Genomic DNA, 20,417 nt, shown 5'->3' with positions numbered 1-20,417 from the left:
TCCAGACTTGCCTGGAGTAAATCTAAGGCAAACTTGGGTGGTGGTGGCACTGGCAGACATGTTTCCACTGCTACTAGACTTAGTGGCACCAGCTATGTGTGTTTTTTTTTTTCCATATGGAAATTTTTTTTGTACTCTACCAAATGAGAAATTGATTACAAGGTACAATATGTACAAGTGAAATAGAAAAGTACTATAGATGGGTATGTGTACAGAAATTGATATTTTGAATTAGTGTACACTTAAAATGTAACTTTTAATATTAATTTCGAAAAGATGAAGATAAATAAATAATGAAACGTTCAATAGAAATGCTTTGTGTGTGTCATTTACATAAGTGCTACCGCTGCATACACCTAGTCTGCACTCAATTAGCGCCAATACACTGTAGCATTACTTAAGTATAACACCTACCACCCAGCACTGCTAGTCTGTCATAGTTCAGTGCAGATATTAACACTGAGGTAAACTAATCTGGATGGAAAGCTAACTGCTACATACTACAACTAATGGTATAAAAACCACTAAGTCTCTTCCCCTCCACTCTAATAGTGGTAGCCAGACCTACCCTCCGCCCCTCAGAAAGTGAACTGAGAGACGCTATCTGAAGTAATTCAGCTAACTCAATATAATCTGACTCAGTTTGAGTTATAAATTGTGACTGATTTGGCACAACATACACCATTTATCATGCACACCAGATGTTAGTCTGAAACTGGGGCCGGCTAACTCAGGGAATTTTTCAGACTAGTGCAGCTAGTAACACACATACACACAATTAGGACGGCATGTCACCGCCAACAACCATACTGTCTGACACGTTTCTGCTAGATAATAGCTCATCAGAGGCAATTCTAAGATTAGAACATAGTAGATGTGTGCAGTCACTGGCCTGGTTAATTGTGAATGCCCGGTCGGCTTTAATGTTCAGCCGCTAACATTAACACGATTTCGCAAAACAGAATTGGCAGTGCCACCAAGTGAGCAAGACCATTCTATTCTTTCTCCCCATGATCATCTTTGTAGGTAGGCCAAATCCACACCTAGCACATGGCCATTATCATTATATACATTTGCTTTTCCTCCTCCTCCACGCCAACGTCAGTCATCAAGGAACGTGTGTTCAATAAATAACAATCTGAGTCCAGTCATCCGGCTGGTCTTCAACTTTAACTCCTAGCTGGTCAAGTTACTGCCATGCTACTTAAAGGGGTTTTCCGGGCAAAAATTATTAAAAATTATTTATTTATTTATTTATTTTTTACAAAAAAAGGTCTGTTAGCGCTTTTAATGAGTTAATAAGTGCACCCATATAACTTTAGCAGTATTTTGAGTGATTTCTGGGTTTCTCTGGGAGCACCTAGCATCTTCTACATTTGTTTAAATGGTGTAGCTTCTGACTGCAATGCATTCTGGTAGTTGTACGCTCTCACACTATCTCCCTCTCTCTCCTCCCCCCTCTCTAACACCCCTCCCTGTTTCCCTAGCTATTCCTCCCACTGCTAACCCCTCCCAACTCACTCAGCCCCCCCACCCTATTATACTTTGCCTGTCTGCTTCCTATCATTCTTCTGCTTCACTATATACATCTTTATTGTGTAGACTCCCATCTTGCACAATAGAGATGTAGTCAGTGGCGTAACTAGGAATGGCGGGGCCCCGTGGCGAACTTTTGACATGGCCCCCCCCCCCCCGACCGACATCGAAGACCTCAACCAACCCCCTCCTACGCATTTCTGTGCGTTCTATTATGCCCCATAGTGGCCCCTTAACACAGTATTATCCCCAATAGTGGCCCCTGCACACAGTATTATCCCCCTTAGTGGCCCCTGCACACAGTATTATCCCCCATAGTAGCCCCTGCACACAGTATTATCCCCCATAGTAGCCCCTGCACACAGTATTATCCCCCATAGTAGCCCCTGCACACAGTATTATCCCCCATAGTAGCCTATGCACACAGTATTATCCCCCATAGTGACCCCTGCACACAGTATTATCCCCCATAGTGCCCCCTGCATACAGTATTATCCCCAATAGTGTCCCCTCCACACAGTATTATCCCCCATAGTGGCCCCTGCACACAGTATTATCCCCCTTAGTGGCCCCTGCACACAGTATTATCCCCCATAGTGGCCCCTGCACACAGTATTATCCCCCTTAGTGGCCCCTGCACACAGTATTATCCCCCTTAGTGGCCCCTGCACACAGTATTATCCCCCATAGTAGCCCCTGCACACAGTATTATCCCCCATAGTAGCCCATGCACACAGTATTATCCCCCATAGTAGCACCTGCACACAGTATTATCCCCCATAGTAGCCCATGCACACAGTATTATCCCCCATAGTGGCCCCTCCACACAGTATTATCCCCCATAGTGGCCCCTGCACACAGTATTATGCCCCATAGTGGCCCCTGCACACAGCATTATGTCCCTTAGTGGCCCCTGCACACAGTATTATCCCCTATAGTTGCCCCTGCACACAGTACTGTGGACTCCCATAAACAATTATTATACTCTGGGGTCTTTTCAGACCCCAGAGTATATTAATCGGAGACCCGGGGGAATAAAAACATAAAAAAACTACTGTTACTTACCTGTCCCCCGGCTCCTACGCTGTCTTCTCCACTGCCTTCTGCGCTGCCATCCTTCTGTAATGACGTCGGACGTCACATGACCCGGGACGCAGGCTGGGTTCATGTGATGTCAGAGAGGTCAGGAAGGAGGCCTGGCAGGATCGTGGAGAGGTAAGTAACATGTTTTTTATGTTTCTTACCTCTCCCGATCCGCCAATCATTATACTCGGGGGTCCGAAAAGATCCCCGAGTATAATGATAGCAGCAGTAGCGGCTGTAACCGGGCCCCCAATGTCCCGGGCCCTGTGGCAGCTGCCTTCGCTGCTATGGCGGTAGTTACGCCACTGGATGTAGTGACAGCTTCAGCACTAAACCTAGACTCTGGCTCTGTTGCACCTGCTTCACTTCCTGTCAAAGAAGGAGAAGCTGTGTCCCAGAGAAGGAAGCCTACACAGGAAGAAGATGGGTAAGTATGATGGAGTGGATGGGTAGGGGGAGTAGTAGTGACGATTCATTTCCAGAAATGGGGAAACAGATCATCACTGGATAATAAGAAAATGTCCCTAGTCACATAACTGCCCCAGGTATATGGGTAACTATTTTTGATTGATTATGTAATTTAGAAAGTAGGTAGGGGGAGGGTGTTTAGATCACTGTAGGGTTTTATAGTTATCCCCAACTGACGGCAGAGCACAGTCTCAATGGATAATATTTAGCCACCATTATTTCTTTAGGAAAGCTGCCCCTGCTTGATATCGCCATGTGGGCCTCTCCATGTAAATGTCCACGTGGTGGCCCCCAGTGAGTGTCAAAGGCCACAGTCTAGAAGCACAGCAAGGCCCGGTGATTTCTAGTACTGACATCACCTCATGGGTTCACGGTAGGGACAGTTTCAGACGGAATTCATCCATCACCTCCACTTCCTCCACTCTAGACCATTTCCTGTCCCCAATGTCACTAGGGCCCTTCATCATTTCATGGTTGTAAGCTGAAGAGCATATTGAGTGGCTCTGTAGTACTTGAGCACCTGGAGCATCAGTCTGAGCAGCAGTATATACTGGATGATAAATACATGCAGCAAATCACAGGCAGAAAGGAATAGAACTGGTCACTTTTGGAAGACAGACAGCTTTTTCACTTGGCAAACTAGGCAGCTAGGGCCAACACGCTGGCTCAGTGGTTAGCATTGCAGCACTAGAGTTCTGGGTTCAAATCCTGCCAAGGACAAACATCTGCAAGGGGTTTGTATGTTCTCCCCGTGTTTGTGTGGATTTCCTCCCATACTGATAGGGAAAAAAATGTACATTGTAAGCCCTATATAGGCTCACAATCTACATAAAAAAAACCTAAACTAGTATTAGTGCCCCAAATTTTTCTCGAAATTATGTAAATTGTCACTCTGCAAACATGTTGTTAATGTGACCTCCTCAAGTTCCTCCACACTGGACATACCCAGGACAAGCCAATGCTTACATCCCCTCCCTCATTTCATGGCTGTATGGTGAAACGCACATTGAATAGCACTGTGACACATGCTAGGACATCAGTTTGGGCAGCAGTACATGATGAATGATTAGTGCATGTAGTAAACCACAGGCACAACAGAGTAGATAACCGTGAGAAGGAAAAGAACAATTTCTACCTCATCACTTTTAGAATGACTGAACTTGTGTTGTAAAGTGTGAGCCTAAAATGTTATAGCTCAACAGTTTGTTGTAGAATAAAATGAGAACAATTTCAGCTGTATTACTTGTTTATTATGGCTGCTCAGTAAGTCCGTATAGCATGCAGTGTGGAACCTCCAATCTCTCTGACAGGGGGAGCTGTTTACACATTGTTTTCCAAAATTAAACTGGAAGCATAAACTGAACGCACTCTAAATAGTCTCCCAGTTATGGGTGTGGAGCTACAGTGCAGAGGAACATGACAAAGGTTTGCGTCTAGAAAAGGCATTATAAGCAGAAGCTGGGGCTGTTTCAAGACTGACAGGTTATAACATTTGGATGGTCATCATTACAATATATCATGAATGGATGTGCCTTGTTGGATTATTCTGCCAAAAATCAATGCAAGCTAGTTGTTGCCTCACAGCTATGAGAAATGCTACTGTAAGTATATTGCTCACTATCACTATTAGGTCTTCTAAGGTCAGCTCTAAAAATAGATTTGACTTCAAATACTGCACTATGACATTATGCCATATACTGTAACATACTGTTTGATATTGAACTGGAAGAGCAAAATACTAAAATATCAATTTATTGCAGTCCTCCATTCAAATATGAAAAGCCAGCATGACTGTGTACAGTATACATATGTGTAGGTAGTTGTGTATGTCTATGTATGTGTAATTGTATGTTACTGATAATAAAGTTTCATACACACTTTAAGAAGTTAAACAACTTGTTAGCTCCATGTACTGGTGTTACAGTGTTCTGTTATATCTCCAAGTTTTCTTGTGCACGGTGATAGCTTTCTGAAGAATGCTTATTTAGCAGACAGTTTATGTTGCCTGACTCCTTATACAGATGCTTGAGTAAGCTGGGTTGTGCTTGTGAGAAAAGAGGGGAGAAAGTCACTGTCAGACACCCTATTAACTCTATTCAGGGTTACACAGGTAACAGCTCATATGCCCAACAAAGTTACTTTGTTCCAAATAGTAAGCTTATCATGTAGGTTTGCATAGTTTTGGCATACCAAACTTTGCATGGATATTTAAGATTGTTCTTATATAGACACCTGTTATGTCTAGCAGGTTCTAAATCTTTATAGGGTATAACATTGTTTAGGAGAATGTTTATAGTAATGTATCTGCTGCAGATTGAATGACATTATGGCAAATGTTGCAAACTTGCACAAAATTCACCATATGCATGACAAATGATGAAATTCACAGCATGAATTGACTTGCTAAGACTATGAAACTTGCTGGGATATTTGATTCATTGGGGACAATTACCAAGCACAATGCACTGTGCATAACATTTATCAAGGCTCACATTTTTTCCGCAGCATTATTCACAGAGTCGCAGAGTTTTCCTCTGCAAACTTTCTGCTTCTCCGTTTCCGTAGGTATAATTGACATGCTGTGATTTACAAAAAAGCAATGGTTTTTGAAATTGCAACATGTCTGGAGCAGTTTAAGACAATGTTGTCTAAGTAAAATCTGAGACCCTATTAGTAAATATACCTAATTGTATTGATGATGTGCTTTGATGTTTTTATTGAAAAATCTGATATCATAAATTAAAGGTAGATTTCTGGAGATGAAGTGTTGATATAGGGATTTATTTTGTGTATCATGTATGGAGTCGGGAAGGAATATTTCCCCTACATGGTGCAAGTGGCATCTACTTGGATCACTATGGTAAGATAATAGGTTACACTTAATGAACATGTACGTTTTTCCATCTTATCAGCTGCATTATCTAGCTACGTAACTAATACAATGTTCTCCATCCGCAAACATTACCGGAAAATCCACTGTTCTCTTTGAACATGCCATAAATATGCTGGCACCCTGGAATACAAAGAAAAGTAAGGAAGTATTAAATTTTTTATCTTGTTTAACCTAGTAATTCTATACTACATCATTCCAATGAATATTTCTGTATGCGTTTATTATTACATATATGTATACTCATACAGTACAAAATATGTAGAAGTAACTAAGTGGACACCTTTTCTAAATAATCCCAAATTCCCACTCACATTATGTGTGGTTAGATAAATAAAACTTAAAATTTATTGAAATTAAAATGAGAAAAATGAGTTAGTTAAAATTGCTAGCACTGTTCCCTCTAAAGTCAATAACTGTGCTATGACATAGCCACATGAAAATACGTGTTTACACCTCACGTGGGCTAGTTCACACGGAGTTAATTACATTTATCTGTGTGTTACTCGCATCATATATTTTGTATAATTTTTTAATGTGATACTATTAAAGTTTGTATATTCCTATTACGAGTTTTGGTCTATTTTTGACCTCACTACTCTGAGTGTCTGTATACGTATTTCTTTGTTTTTTCTTTTTTTTCTAGGGCCAAGTCTGATGTGGCATTTGCCTCAAAATTTAAGTTCTCCTAGCTCTACCTGTAGCCTGGCTTTGTCAGCCCTGTGTCACACCCTTACTGCCTGTTGTCTGTGCTGAACTAATCGTGCACTTCCCCAGGGATCATGGTGTGTCTCTTCCATCCCATCCTTCCTGCACTTGCCTGATCTAGCTGCCCTCTAGGGTACTAGAATGAGCTTTCTGCCCTACATGGAGCTCATGTGCACTGCATTGGGAGAGGGGATAAAACTGCTGTTAGTTTCTTATCTCCCCTAAAACAGGAATATTTCATTGGATTTCAAAGTTCATATCTCCCTAATATCTGCCTTTGGGGGGAGTCAGTGGGCCTCCCTACTTATTACAAGGTTGGCCAATCCTTGTGAGTGAGCTTCATCCAATGCACATCTCATGTATTTGGCCAGTTTAAGAGAAATTCAAAGGTGAAAACTGTAGTTCAGTGACTATATGGCGTAAGATGGCAAATCTAAAAGGGCTGTCTTATGAATTAGTGGCATATTACTATCATATTCTAAGTAATGTCCCTGTTAGCTGTAGCCGGACCAATATGAGCTTGGCTAATCTCTAAGATTTTTTGACAAGCACAATAGCAAATAAACAATAGTATCTAAAATCAGGTATCAGATAATAAAAGTAAAAATGACAGTAGGAAAGCATATAAAGGTAAGGAAACAATAACTATCACCACCAGTTATACAGTACTATAGCCCCAGTCCTGACATCTCAAATCTGTGTCATACATTGAAATCGCTCCTCTTTTGTACATTTAGCCCTATTACCAACAAAAAAATATTGTCAAAAGTCTTTGTATGCATTTTTGTTGTCATCCCTTTGAGAATATTTGTAAGTAGGTTTGATATGAAATAAATCATTTGTTACTTTTATTCTAAGGTTTCCTTAATGGATCCAACGTTCCTGAGATTTGATAACAAAGAATAATGCTTTTGGGTAAAGAGTACATTATTGTCATTCAGTAATGCTGATAACCAGGCTGCGACGTCGCCAGGCCGTGACACTTTTCATGAATGAGAGTGTTTCAGACTGGTACAAACAGTGTAATTGGTATGTGAGCAGCTGAGTCTCATGAATGCAGCATGATCCTGTAAAAATGTTTGTAGGACTAAATTCACATCATTCTTAGGGTCATGTTGGCCAGAATTATACGAAAAACTGTGAATTAACTAGAATATGTTGGTAAACCTTATTTTAAATGCGTTGAAATGCAAAGTGTGTATTCTTTCTGTGTGAGACTATATAGTCATACAATTGCTTATATCTGGGAGTAGCAGGAGGACCCGGCTTCGCACAGGTATATTACATTTTTTTGTTTGTGTAGTGGCCCCATAAGAATTGTCCAGTTTTGCACTGGTGTATTTTGCATATCGTTTGTGTGTGTGTCCATAAGCATCTCATTTCGGATATCAGTGAAAAACCTGCGGCGTGTGGTACTGTGTGCTGACTTGTGTATCTAATCCTCCACTATGAGGTATTATATGCATACACGCGTATCTAATCCTCTGGCGTGTGATACTGTGTGCTGACTTGTGTAACTAATCCTTCAGCGTGTGTTATTGTGTGCAGACGTATGTATATAATCCTCCAATGAGTAGTACTGTGTGCAGACATGCGTATCTAATCCTTTGGCGTGTGGTACTGTGTGCAGACACGTGTATGTAACCTTCCCTGTGTGGTATTGTGCGCAATAGCGTGTATCTAATCCTTTGGCGTGTGGTATTGTGTGCAGTAGCGCATATCTAATCTTCCATTGTGTCGTATTGTGTAAAGACATACGTATCTAATCCTCCGGCGTGTGGAAGTGTGCACAGACGTGCGTATCTAATCCTGCGGCATGTGTAACTGTGTATAGACGTACGTATCTAAACCTCCGTCGTGTGTTGCTGTGTGCTGACATGCGTATCTATTCATCTAGCGTGTGGTACTGTGTGCAGACACGTGTATCTAACCCTCCCCGTGTTGTATTGTGTGCAGTAGTGTGTATCTAATCCTCCACCGTGTGGTATTTACAGTGGCGCGTATCTAATCCTCCATTGTGTGTTATTGTGCAAAGACATGCGTATCTAATCCTCCAACGTGTGGAACTGTGCACAGATGGGTGTATCTAATCCTGCAGCATGTGGTATTTTGTAAAGACGTGCGTATTTAATCCTGCGGCATGTATAACTTTGTATAGAAGTATGTATTTAATCCTCCGGCGTGTAAAACTGTGTGAAGACGCGCGTATCTAATCCTGTGGCATGTGGTACAATGTGTTGAGGTGCGTATCTAATCCTCAGACGTGTGGAACTGTGTGCAGACTTGTGTATCTAATCCTCCGGCATGTTGAATTGTGTGTAGATGCGTGTATCTAATCCTGCGGCATTTGTAACTGTGTGCATTGGCGCGTATCCAATCTTCTGGCGTGTGGTATTGTGTGCAGTAGCGCATATCTAATCCTGTGGCGTGTCGAACTGTGTTCAGATGTGCATATCTAATCCTCCTGCATGTGGTATTGTGTGCAGTGGTGCGTATCTAATCTTCTGGCATGTGGTATTGTGTAAAGACGTGCATATCTAATTCTCCAGCGTGTGGTGCTGTGTGCAGACGTACATATCTAATCCTCTGGTCAGCATGTAGTACTGTGTGCAGACGTGCGTATCTAATTCTCCAGCATGTGGTATTGTGTGCAGTGGCACATATCTAATCCTCCAGCGTATAATAATGTGTGCAGTGGCGCGTATTTAATCCTCTGGTGTGTGGTATTGTGTACAGATGTGCGTATCTTATCCTCCGACTGGCGTGTGTTACTGTGTGAAGATGCGCGTATCTAATCCTTTGGTGTGTGATACTATTTGCTGACTTATGTATCTAATCCTCTGGCATGTGGTTATTTGTGCAGACATGTGTATCTAATCCTCTGGCATGTAGAACTGTGTGCAGACACGCGTATCTAATCCTTTGGCATGTGGAACTGTGTGCAAACGCGTCTATCTAATCCTCTGGCATGTAATACTGTGTGCTGACCTGTGTATCTAATCCTCCAGCGTGTGGTACTTTGTGCAGACGCGCATATCTAATCCTCTGGTGTTTAGAAATATGTGCAGACGCATGTATCTAATCTTCTGCCATGTAATACTGTGTGCTGACCTGTGTATCCAATCCTCCAGTGTGTGGTATTTTGTGTAGACGTATGTATCTAATCCTCTGGCATGTGGAACTGTGTGCAGACGCGCGTATCTAATATTTTGGCGCCTGGTAATTTGTGCAGACACGTGTATCTAATCCTCTGGCATGTGGAACTGTGAGTAGACGCGTGTATCTAATCCTCTGGCATGTGGAACTGTGTGCAGACGCACATATCTAATCCTTCGGCTTGTGGAACTGTGTGCAGACGCGCGTATCTAATCCTCTGACATATGATATTGTGTGCTGACCTGTGTATCTAATCCCCTGATGCGTGTATCTCAGCCTGGTTATCAGTGTTGGATTGTACATGTGGAGTGACTGTGTGTATTGCAGTTGGAATATGAGTGAAAGACTTGCAGGTTTGTTTTGGCTAATGGGGGGTCAGGGTCTTGCGAAAGCTGTATCTCCAGAACGGTACGTCCGAGTGAGTTGGGTTCTCGTTTTAAACCTTCCCGGACACCTGAGGTATCTGTGTGCCAAATTTGGTGAAGATCGGTCCCGTCGTTTGATCGCGCATAAAGAACAGACAGACAGAAATTCATTTTTATAAGTTAGAGAGGTATACTGTATGTTCAACAGTTTTGATCAAGAGTGAATACTAAACATGGAGCTCACATTTTGTGTGAATATAGGCTACCCTGTAGCTTACCAGCTGTTGTAAACTAAAATCCCCATGTCATAAGATTTGGCAGCATTAATAACATGCTGGGATTTGTAGTTTTACACCTGGAGATCAGCGATACCATCATTTAAAAAATCTGCAGTTCTAATATTTATATTATAAAGCGGTAGAGAAAAAAAGTCTCGAACAGTTGACCCATATAATCCAAAAGTCTGACTTTTACAATGTGGTGCACGGAACATACACATAGGACTCCATAGTACGATGAAATATAGAAAAAAAGATTTAAAAAATTCCAGCATCCGATGATGGTGGAAAAAAAACACCTTAACTTTTAATCCATAAATTAAAAAGGTAGTAGCCGAAAAGGTTACATATGGTCTATGAAAAGCTTACGTGTTTCAGGGCTAAAAACGCCCCTTACTCATAGCTTAAGATGGACTAAATGCAAACAGGATTTAATGGAGCCAAAAGACCACACCTCACAAAAATTATTAGTTCTACACTGACCACAACGCCAACCATATAAACAAAATTATACGGATTCATAATAAAGATCATAAGTGACCATACCACTTCAAAGCTGACATTGCACTGAAATCTGCACACTGTCAGTTTTGCTGTTATCTGCCACAGTTGCAGAGATATACCGAAACTGTCAAAGGGTCCGGCCTTACAGCTCAGCATCACTGGACGGTACATTTCTAAAGTAATGTACTGTCAGTGGGTTTTCCTCATTGTCGAGTGATGACACTGCGCTGTAAGGCTGGCCCCTCTGCCAAAACTAATATCACCGATATCTCTGTGAATAGACACAATTCCACATATCCAAATAGATCTCCCCCAGGCAGTAGTTTTAGTAATAGTAATAGTCTTTCCCTTTATGTGCAAGGAGGATTTATTACAGTAACAGTGCTCCCCCACAAGTATTAACCCCTTAACTGGTAATAAACCACCCACACACATAAACACGTGGACAAAATTGTTGGTACCCCTCATTTAATGAAAGAAAAACCCACAAGGGTCACAGAAATAACTTGAATCTGACAAAAGTAATAATAACCAAACTACATGTTGACAAGCCACAAAGCTTCTGGGAGAATGTCATATGGAGAGATGAGACAAAAAATGAACTTTTTGGCAAGATACATCAGCTCTATGTTCACAGACAGAAAAATGAAGCATATCTTGAAAAGAACACTGACCCTGCTGTGAAACATGGAGGAGGCTCTGTTATGTTCTGGGGCTGCTTTGCTGCATTTAGCACAGGGTATCTTGAATCTTTGCAGGGTACAATGAAATCTCAAGACTATCAAAGGATTCTAGAGAAAAATGTGCTGCCCAGTGTCAGAAAGCTTGGTCTCAGTCGCAGGTCATGGGTCTTGCAGCAGAATAATGACCCAAAATACACAGACAAAAACACCCAAGAATGGCTAAGAGGAAAATATTAGACTATTCTGAAGTGGCCTTCTATGAGTCCTGACCTAAATCCTATTGAGCATCTTTGGAAGTAGCTGAAACATGCCGTCTGGAAAAGGCACCCTTCAAACCTGAGACCACTGGAGCAGTTTGCTCATGAGGAGTGGGCCAAAATACCTGCTGAGGGCTACAGAAGTCTCATTGACAGTTGCAGGAATCGTTTGATGGCAGAAATTGCCTCAAAAGGTGTGCAACAAAAAATTAAGTTAAGGCAACATCATTTCTGTCCAGGCCTGTTTCATGAATTTTTTTTTTTTTATTCTGTTGGAGTGAAAAGCAATGTCTGACTTCATTTGTTCATTTTCATAGAATTTTTATTTATTACTTTTGCCAGATTCAAGTTATTTCTGTGACCATTATGAGTTTTTCTTTCATTAAACGAGGAGTCCCAACAATTTTGTATGTAGCCCCTGATGAATCTACCTGAGGAAAAGCATTGAGCTATTGAGCGTTTTATTTGAGTTGTCTTAGCCTGTTAGGGCTAGTTCACACGTGAACTGCCAACGCGGGTTTTGACACCGAGAGAGACGCGGCGAGCAGACCCCCGAGTATAATGACCGGCGGATCGGGAGAGGTAATAAACATAAAAAACTGTTACTTACCTCTCCGCGATCCTGCCAGGCCTCCGTCCTACTTTGTCTGACGTCTCTGACGTCACATGAACCCGGCCTGCTTCCCGGGTCATGTGACGTCCGACGTCATTAACGAAGGACGCGAGCGGCAGTCAGCACAGGAAAACAGCACAGCACAGGAGCCGGGGAACAGGTAAGAAGCAACAGTGTTTTTTTTTTTTTAATGTTTTTATTCCCCGGGTCTCCGATTATTATACTCTGGGGTCTGAAAAGACCTGGGATACTCCAGCAGGTAGCGGCCTATTATAAAACAAAAAAAATGTTATTATACTTACCGATCGCGCTGCTGCTGCTCCCGCTGCCTCCCCAATCCTCTTCTCTCGGCAGACGTCAGATACCCTGAATCCGCCCCTGTCTGAATCAAAACTGACACCCACTGTTCTTATAAAGTGGAGGTCACCTCATTTAGCCAGCCAATGACTGTATACACTTTTTTTTTAATTCCTACATTGTCCTAGTTCGTGTCCCACCTCCCCTACATAGTTATTGGTGTAAAAAAAAATGTGCCAGGGAAGGTGAGTGGGGAATCAAATTTTTACTGCGTTTACCGTGCGGTATTCGACCGAGTACGCGTATTTCGAATACCGTAGTATTCGATCGAATACCTACTCATTCGAGTACTACTCGCTCATCTCTAATCATATTCTAATTTATTGAGGCGCATCTGTATCTTAGTTATCTAAGCAGGCAAAGCAAAACATTGAAATAAGTGGCCTTACATTCCTGAAGTTTTATAGCTGTAAAAGCTCCTTTCTATGGGCTACTAAACATGAAATGAGATATTTTAATGTTTAGTGTACTTGTTTTCTCTCCTTCGGACCTCCAATAATTTCATGTGGTCAGTACTGTAATATGATGGTTGTTGCTGACCAGCGAAATATGGGACCAAGAAAGGAACAGCTCCTTCCTCAATTTAACACTGTACCTAACTCCTGGCAGTTGCCTATTTACAGAGGTCAGAGTGCCTCTATGATGCAAGAATTCTCAGCTTTAGATCATTCAGACCTGTAGTGCTGTATCCCACAGCTACTGTGTATATTCAACTCAGATGTCCAGCCACTCTAGGGCCTAATATAGTTAGAATTCCCTGAGATATAATTACCATTATAATTACTTATTGTGAATGTACTTCTCTAGGGGATGTACTCTGGGAAGTTGACATCAGATAAAACAGTTGTGTTATAATTATGGCTACCTTAGTATTTGTAATACCCAGGTTGTCCAACTAGCCAGACTGGTTTTGTGGCTAGTGGTTTAGTGTGTTTGCAGAATTTTTGAAATTTTGATTTTGTTTAGCTACGTCCTAATTTTCTACAACATATTAAAAAACAATAAAGTTATACACACCTCTCTCGGGAAGTGAACCAATCAGTGACTGCAGTACCCAGCTAGTAGGTGTTACTAGAGTCCATTGACTAATGAACTTTAATAACCCTTTGTTTTTGACGCAAGTTGACCTGAGATTCGACAGTTTGTGCATGGACTACTTCTGCTACAGAGTTAATTGTGCTTCTGGAGTTATTTACAGTCGAGTGATGGTCAAGTACTGTTCGTTCTCTGGTCCTGCAATGAGCGTTTCCATCACACTGATTTAAGCACTCATTGCTTTATAAAAGGAGTTACCTCCAGTTATGACTTGACTGTATGTAACCCCAAATGCAAAAAAAGTTATTTGCAGTCAAAACTTTTTCTAATGCAGGCAGTCCTTGTGCTACAGAAGGTGTCCCTGCTAGTATGATAGCACTTATTGCAGGGCTCGAGAGAGCATTACGCAGGGGTGTAACTACCGGGGTATCAGTGGTAGCAGCTGCCACAGGGCCCGGGATGCTGGGGTTTTTTTTGTTTTGTTTTTTAAAAATAGTCCATTACCTGCTGGAATGATTCCAGCAGGTAATGGGCCCTATTTGCTTACCAATCCTGGCTCTTTCTCACAGGCACTAGCGCTTCCCCATCGGCGGAGGCAGCTGTGAGCAGGAACCTGGATCAGCAAGTGAGGCTTTGGGCCTGCGAACCCCACAAACACTACTATCGTTATACCCGGGGGTCTTTTCAGAGGGCTAGGAGAGGTGAGACAACATAAAGAACAATCTTACTTATCTCTCCTAGGCTCTGGAAGGCTTCGGCCTACTTGGTGATGTTCCAGGATTCATGTGGGCCGGGTTTGCGTCATTATGCGTCACGACGCCGACCCGGATCAAGTGATGTCTCTTCCATCATTGAATATGACTGACATCAGTGGGGAGTGCGCTGGATCCCAGAATAGGTAAGTAACTGTGTTTTTATGTTTGTATCCACCCACTGGGTCTCCGATCATTATACTAATTATAAAAAGACCCCAGAGTATAATAATTGTACATGCGTAGTCCATAATGGGATATAATACTGTGTGCAGGGGCCACTATGGGGCATAATACTGTGTGTGCGGGAGCCACTGTGGGGAATAGTAGTGTGCCGGGGCCACTATGGGGACATAGTATTGTAAGAAAATTTGAACATTCATGGAATGTTGGTGCACACTGTACACTCAGCAGATACTTTCTACAACAGTTGTCAGAAACTTTCTAACAGCAGTAAAGCAAATTCCAGTAAAGTTCCACTCACTAACTCTTGCAGGAAATCGGGGGCCAACCTGGAGTTATCACTGGGTGCTGCACCTTTCACATGAGAGGATCCTAATGGACTATGAGGCAGGAGTCTTCTTGGATGCAGCCCTGGGTACCTTCTGGGAGTCTGGTCAGTCTGGACAGGTGCTGCTCCTGCAGGGAGGATGCTTCTTCCCTCAGAGTGAGCTGGTGGGCTGGCAGGACTTTCTCTATATCCTCGGTTACCCAATGCCAAGCTATATGCCCTCTGCCAGTTGCTAGAAATTTTTTTCTGTAGCCCATGTGGGTATCCTCTCTCTTTTCTGTGCAGGCCTTTCCCATAATTCCCTTCTCTGATACTCCTCCCCATGGAGTAAGGGGTGTAAGGAAATGTAATCCACTGTACCTTAGAACAAAATTGCTGATGTCTGCTGTAATGGGTCCTGGCTTGGTACTAACTGCAGCATCTGCTGTATGCAAAGTGCTCCTTGTGTGTATACTGTATGTGCCTCATGGGTGGACCAAATTTCAGACAGGGGCAGGGTATCCTGTTTCCAGTGCTATGGAACATATCTCTTTTGGTCTCTGTATCACATGTGATAGGTTAAGTGGCTGGATGATACAGCAGATTGGTACCATGTGCAACCTGAGATTCTTGCAACTTGATGCCACTTTAATAGAAAGGATTTAGTCACATGACACAGCTGCATCTGACAAACTTGACTCTGCTATGTGTATTGTCATAGTAAATTAGCTTAGAAATATTTTCTGTGGGCATTAAAGTTGTCTTTTTCTCACCACACTGAAGATATAATGAATGATATGATAAGAGAAAGTTCTCTGTAAGATTCCTTTTCTAAATGTATTGGTGGTTAGCTGGAGATGTCCCTTCTGGAAGCCACCTGTTGAAAGTGTGATGACAGCCAAATATAGTCTTGAGATAATAGATAGTAATCTGATAACTCATTCCAGCTTCCATTTGTAAAGATGTTTTATAGAACTCAGTTTGAGCCAAGACTAAACTAATTGAAGTCAAATTGTTCAAATGTTTTAGCCTCCAGTTCACAGTATACGAGGTATAAGGGTAGTATTACACCATATAAGAGATCTTCTCCCTCTTGTGTCAATTATAAAAAAAAAACAATATTACCTTGGGGGGGGGGGGTAGCTTGTGCTGCTGTTATGCCATAAAGTCCAAGGCACTACAATGACTGCGGCTGACATGAGGCCAAAGATTCTCAAAGTTGTTCTGATGAACACCCGACGTGTCTTGAGAAGATACTGAAGTGTTTTGATTATCTTCTCTTTCCTTGTTGGAGGTAAAGAAATTCCCAGGTAGACTGAGTCAGAAACTTCTTCTGTGAAAGACATCACCTCTAACTTCTCCCGGCTATTAGCCTAGATGCTTTAGAAAAGACACAGTTGTCTGCAGGTGCTGGAGCAGGATTATTTCTGACTAGGCTTTTATTAGCCAATCATCCAAATATGGCACTATGAACAGACCTTGAAGTCTGAGCATGGCTGTTACTGGAGCCACGATTGCTAAAAGTGTGGGGAGCCCCGAGGAAATGCCGAAGGGCAGAAGCTCAAATTGGATATGCCTCCTGTGGCTGGAAATTGATACAGCAATTCTCATATACCTTCTGTGAGGAAGATAAATGGAACATGTAAGTATACATACCTTTAGGTCGAGAGTGACAAGAACATCGTTTTGCAGAAAAGATATGACCAACTTCACGCTCTCCATTTGGAAACGCTTTTCCTTATAAGTGACTTAGATATTAGGACTATAATCACAGATTATATGGTAGCATAAAGTCTGGAAAGTAGACCCCAAACGTTCTCCTGAGGGGGAACTTTTTTAAAAGCCTCCTTACCAGGTATTTCAGACTGTAATTTTCCAGTATAACCTGCTTGAGTGCATGAACAAGGCAATAAGATGACGTCAAAAGCTGGGCTTCTTCTGTCCTCTCCCTTGGGGAACTTACATTCAGCCCCTGTGGACTGATATCTAGCACACCTCTGATATTGGAGTGTAAATTGGTGCCAGCTGTAAAAGGTGGCAGCTGATAACTTCTGCCCTGGCCAGAAGGTCCTGTTTTTCCTCTATAAGACTGTAGAAGGCACTTATCGTCCAGACCTCTGCTAAAATGTTTACCCAGCTTAAAGCATAAGGAGTATAAGTTATGCTTGGATGCATTGTCCTCTCTACAAGGCTTTAACCATAATGGCCTTCTAACACAGGAATTACCTCTAGATGTGCTTCCCAACCAATGAGGGATGCATCTGTAGTCAACAGGGCCCAAACCGGCTGGACCGTGGACCTTCTGTCTAGTGTAGAGAGGGCCATAGATTTGGCAGCAATCTTGACTTAGTGTACGGAAGCTTAGCTTAGATAGTCTGCCGCCAAGCAAACTGCACCCATTTTTTTTTCCTTTTTTCCTTTCCTTTTTGGGTTGTCTCTACTCCCCTGTCATAGCTTTATTCAGTGTCACATCCACTTGGAAGGCCCTTGGCCCTCTATTGGTGGAACTAGAGGCTTTATCCCATTTCAACATCATGGTACCATGACCTGATGGACTTCAGCAGCCTCTCTATCCTTCCTAAGGAAAGAGAGGCCTGCTGGAAATACCTGAAGTGTCTTTATCAGACGAGTGCGTCTTATTGAGCACGTGAAATTCCTCCACTAATGGAATGACTGAGTGTCTTTCAGAATGAGTCTTCTTAAAGATTAGAGATATGAGAAATCAAGTTACTATTACGGCGGATGTTGGGAAGGGGCTAATACCACTACATGAAAATGGCCTTAAGACTCACTGGTACCCCAATTCCGTGGTACAGGAGAAGACCACAAAAGTGTAACAGAAAAAAAGGGTTCCCAGGGAACAAGGACCTGCAAAAGGAAGGTTCTGGAGCCAGAAGTGACAACATCACTTCCTCCAAAGCATAAGCTCTCAGCAAGGCAAAAAGCTGCACAGTTGCTGTGATCCGACAAGGGCAGGCACACCCAGCCCAGAACAGCCACTGACACAGAGTGCAGCAGAAAGAAACAAGTAAGCCTTAGGAGTAAACCTTCAGAGGAAATGAGATAAACAGCTGAAGAGGAGAAAGCTACTAAAAAGTAGTTAACCCTCAAAATCCTTTTAGGAAAAAAGGGACGACAAAAGAGCCTCCCTCCACCTGTCCCACCACGCAGGACAGAAAAAACACAAGGGGGAGTCAATCTCTTTTCCCTCTTAGGGTAAGTTCACACGATGTAACGTTGAGCGTGATCTGGCACGTATACGTATAATGTCAGAGTTTGCACGCCGTAAAAGATCCCATTCATTTCAATGGGAGTTAGGAGCGTATACACCGCGTTATTTTGCGGCCGCAAAATCTTGGGCGCAAAATAACGCTCCTAACTCCCATTGAAATGAATGGGAGCATTTTGAGCGTGTCATCTGCATGTGTATACGTGCCAGATCACGCTCAACGTTACATCGTGTGAACTTACCCTTATAGGGTGTTGTCCTGCAATTAATTATGCTAATTAAAAATTCCACCTGTCCTACCAGCACACAGGGGCAGAAATACCCCATATTGTGCTGCTGGTAGGACGTAAGGGAATGTGAGTTCTTTGGCAGCAGTGGGGACGCCCCCATTGCCGTTTGAGCGCTGGGGCCCGTCTCCATTGCTGCGAGAGAACTCATTTGCATACTGGTAAAAAACAGTATTTCTAAAAAACAGCGAGCCGGAGGTGACTGAGCAAGGTAGGAGACGAATAGCCTTTCTTAAGGCTATTCCGCCGTGGTAAATAGAAAAAATGTTGTTTTAGTGGTAGAATCCCTTTAAGCCTTCCTATGTTCAGACTGTGTTCTCCATAGGGAGAAATACTACCAATCAAACCCACATCATATCTTACATAGCCAAATAGTACCCTGCTCTTTTGGGTGAGATTTTCTGGTCTGGCTTATATCCCAAGTCATGTTACAAGGCTGTAAATACTAGGTGGAAAGATGAGACAAAAAATGATAAGGTTTCATGAACTAGTTGCTATGGGTAGAAGCATCCGTGTCCTCAGTCGTTTTTATTGGCTACATAGAACCGGACAAGAAGACGCTGGAAAGCTATTTCCACTCATGAATACGTGGGTGCAGGTAAGTATGCCTAATGCTTTGGCAGGTGTGTGGTGTGTTCTGGGGTATTGAAAATACTGTATATGGACATGGAAATATCTGTCTGATGGAAAATATAAAAAATAAGTACCTTATTAAGCATTTTGGCATCAGTAAGAGGGGGAATTTCCAGTTGTTAAAATTCAATGGCCTTTAAGGATAGATTGGTGGGATTTCAAATGACACCAACACTGAGATGCTATTTCAATGGCCACGTGATTCTTCCCTTCAGTTTTTTACAAGGCATGGATACTTTTGCTTTTTCTACCATTGTAACTTCATCACACTCAAGTAAATGGGACTGAACAGCAATATCACATATAACCGCTAGTAGTGCACTAAGAAGAATTGTAAACAATGAAAACTATGTAGTGCTTATCGCAACACTGCAGCCTTCTCAAAACAGTCAATTGATGTGATGCTGAGTTGGTTATCCATCAATCTAACAATCTTACCCTTGAGATAGATCACCAGTTTGAAAGTGAGAAATTCCTTTAAATGCTCTGAAAATTAGAAACCAGAAGTGACCCCCCCCCCCCAAGACTGACAACCTCCAATTATAGAAGCTACTTGGGATATAGTAGGGAATTTGGTGATCCCATTGTACTCCACACAGCTTACGTATTCACTTTTCACCATCCGCTGTGCATTCCTGTCTGGAATACTAATACTCATTCACCCCATTATAAATTCTTTGAAGGGTGACGTTTTCAAAATGGGGTTACCGCTTAGGGAATTCTGCTTTTCTGGTACCTTAGGGGTCATTCACACTAATGAGTCTGTTGCTATTGTTCGTTACAACGGACAATATCAGAACCGTCACAAAGCCATTAAAAATTCCATTGAGTTTATCTGGTGTCAGTTAATGACCGTTAGTGTCCTTTTACACCAAATCCATCACATGTCTATTATTTCTCGCGGACAAAAAATCCTTCACTTTTGTGCCCGTAAAACATAGTTTCATGACTAACGTCGTATGGCCGTTATTTTTTTACATTAAAGTCTATGGGGAATGGACAGTAACGGATGGGCATCTTACTAAAAGGTAAACGCTGCTAAATCCCAGGTGCTGAATTTTGGAGTAGACAACAACACCAGGGCCTTTCTCTC

The 20,417-nt window shown here is 42.3% G+C and overlaps 1 protein-coding gene across 2 annotated transcripts in view; it reads left to right on the top strand.

Annotated features, from left to right (window-relative positions):
* Positions 1-4,488: 4,488 nt before the first annotated feature.
* LOC142210854 (galactoside alpha-(1,2)-fucosyltransferase 2-like) overlaps positions 4,489-20,417 on the top strand; it is a 102,289-nt gene continuing 86,360 nt past the window's right edge. For both annotated transcript variants that reach the window (XR_012717002.1, XM_075280317.1), the window contains exon 1: positions 4,489-4,688. The gene's annotated coding sequence lies outside the window, so the exon portion shown is untranslated. The remainder of the gene's footprint in view (positions 4,689-20,417) is intronic.

This window comes from Leptodactylus fuscus, chromosome 6 (genome assembly GCF_031893055.1).
Source record: "Leptodactylus fuscus isolate aLepFus1 chromosome 6, aLepFus1.hap2, whole genome shotgun sequence".
Lineage (NCBI taxonomy): Eukaryota > Metazoa > Chordata > Amphibia > Anura > Leptodactylidae > Leptodactylus > Leptodactylus fuscus.
This window is presented reverse-complemented; position numbering and strand designations above follow the sequence as displayed.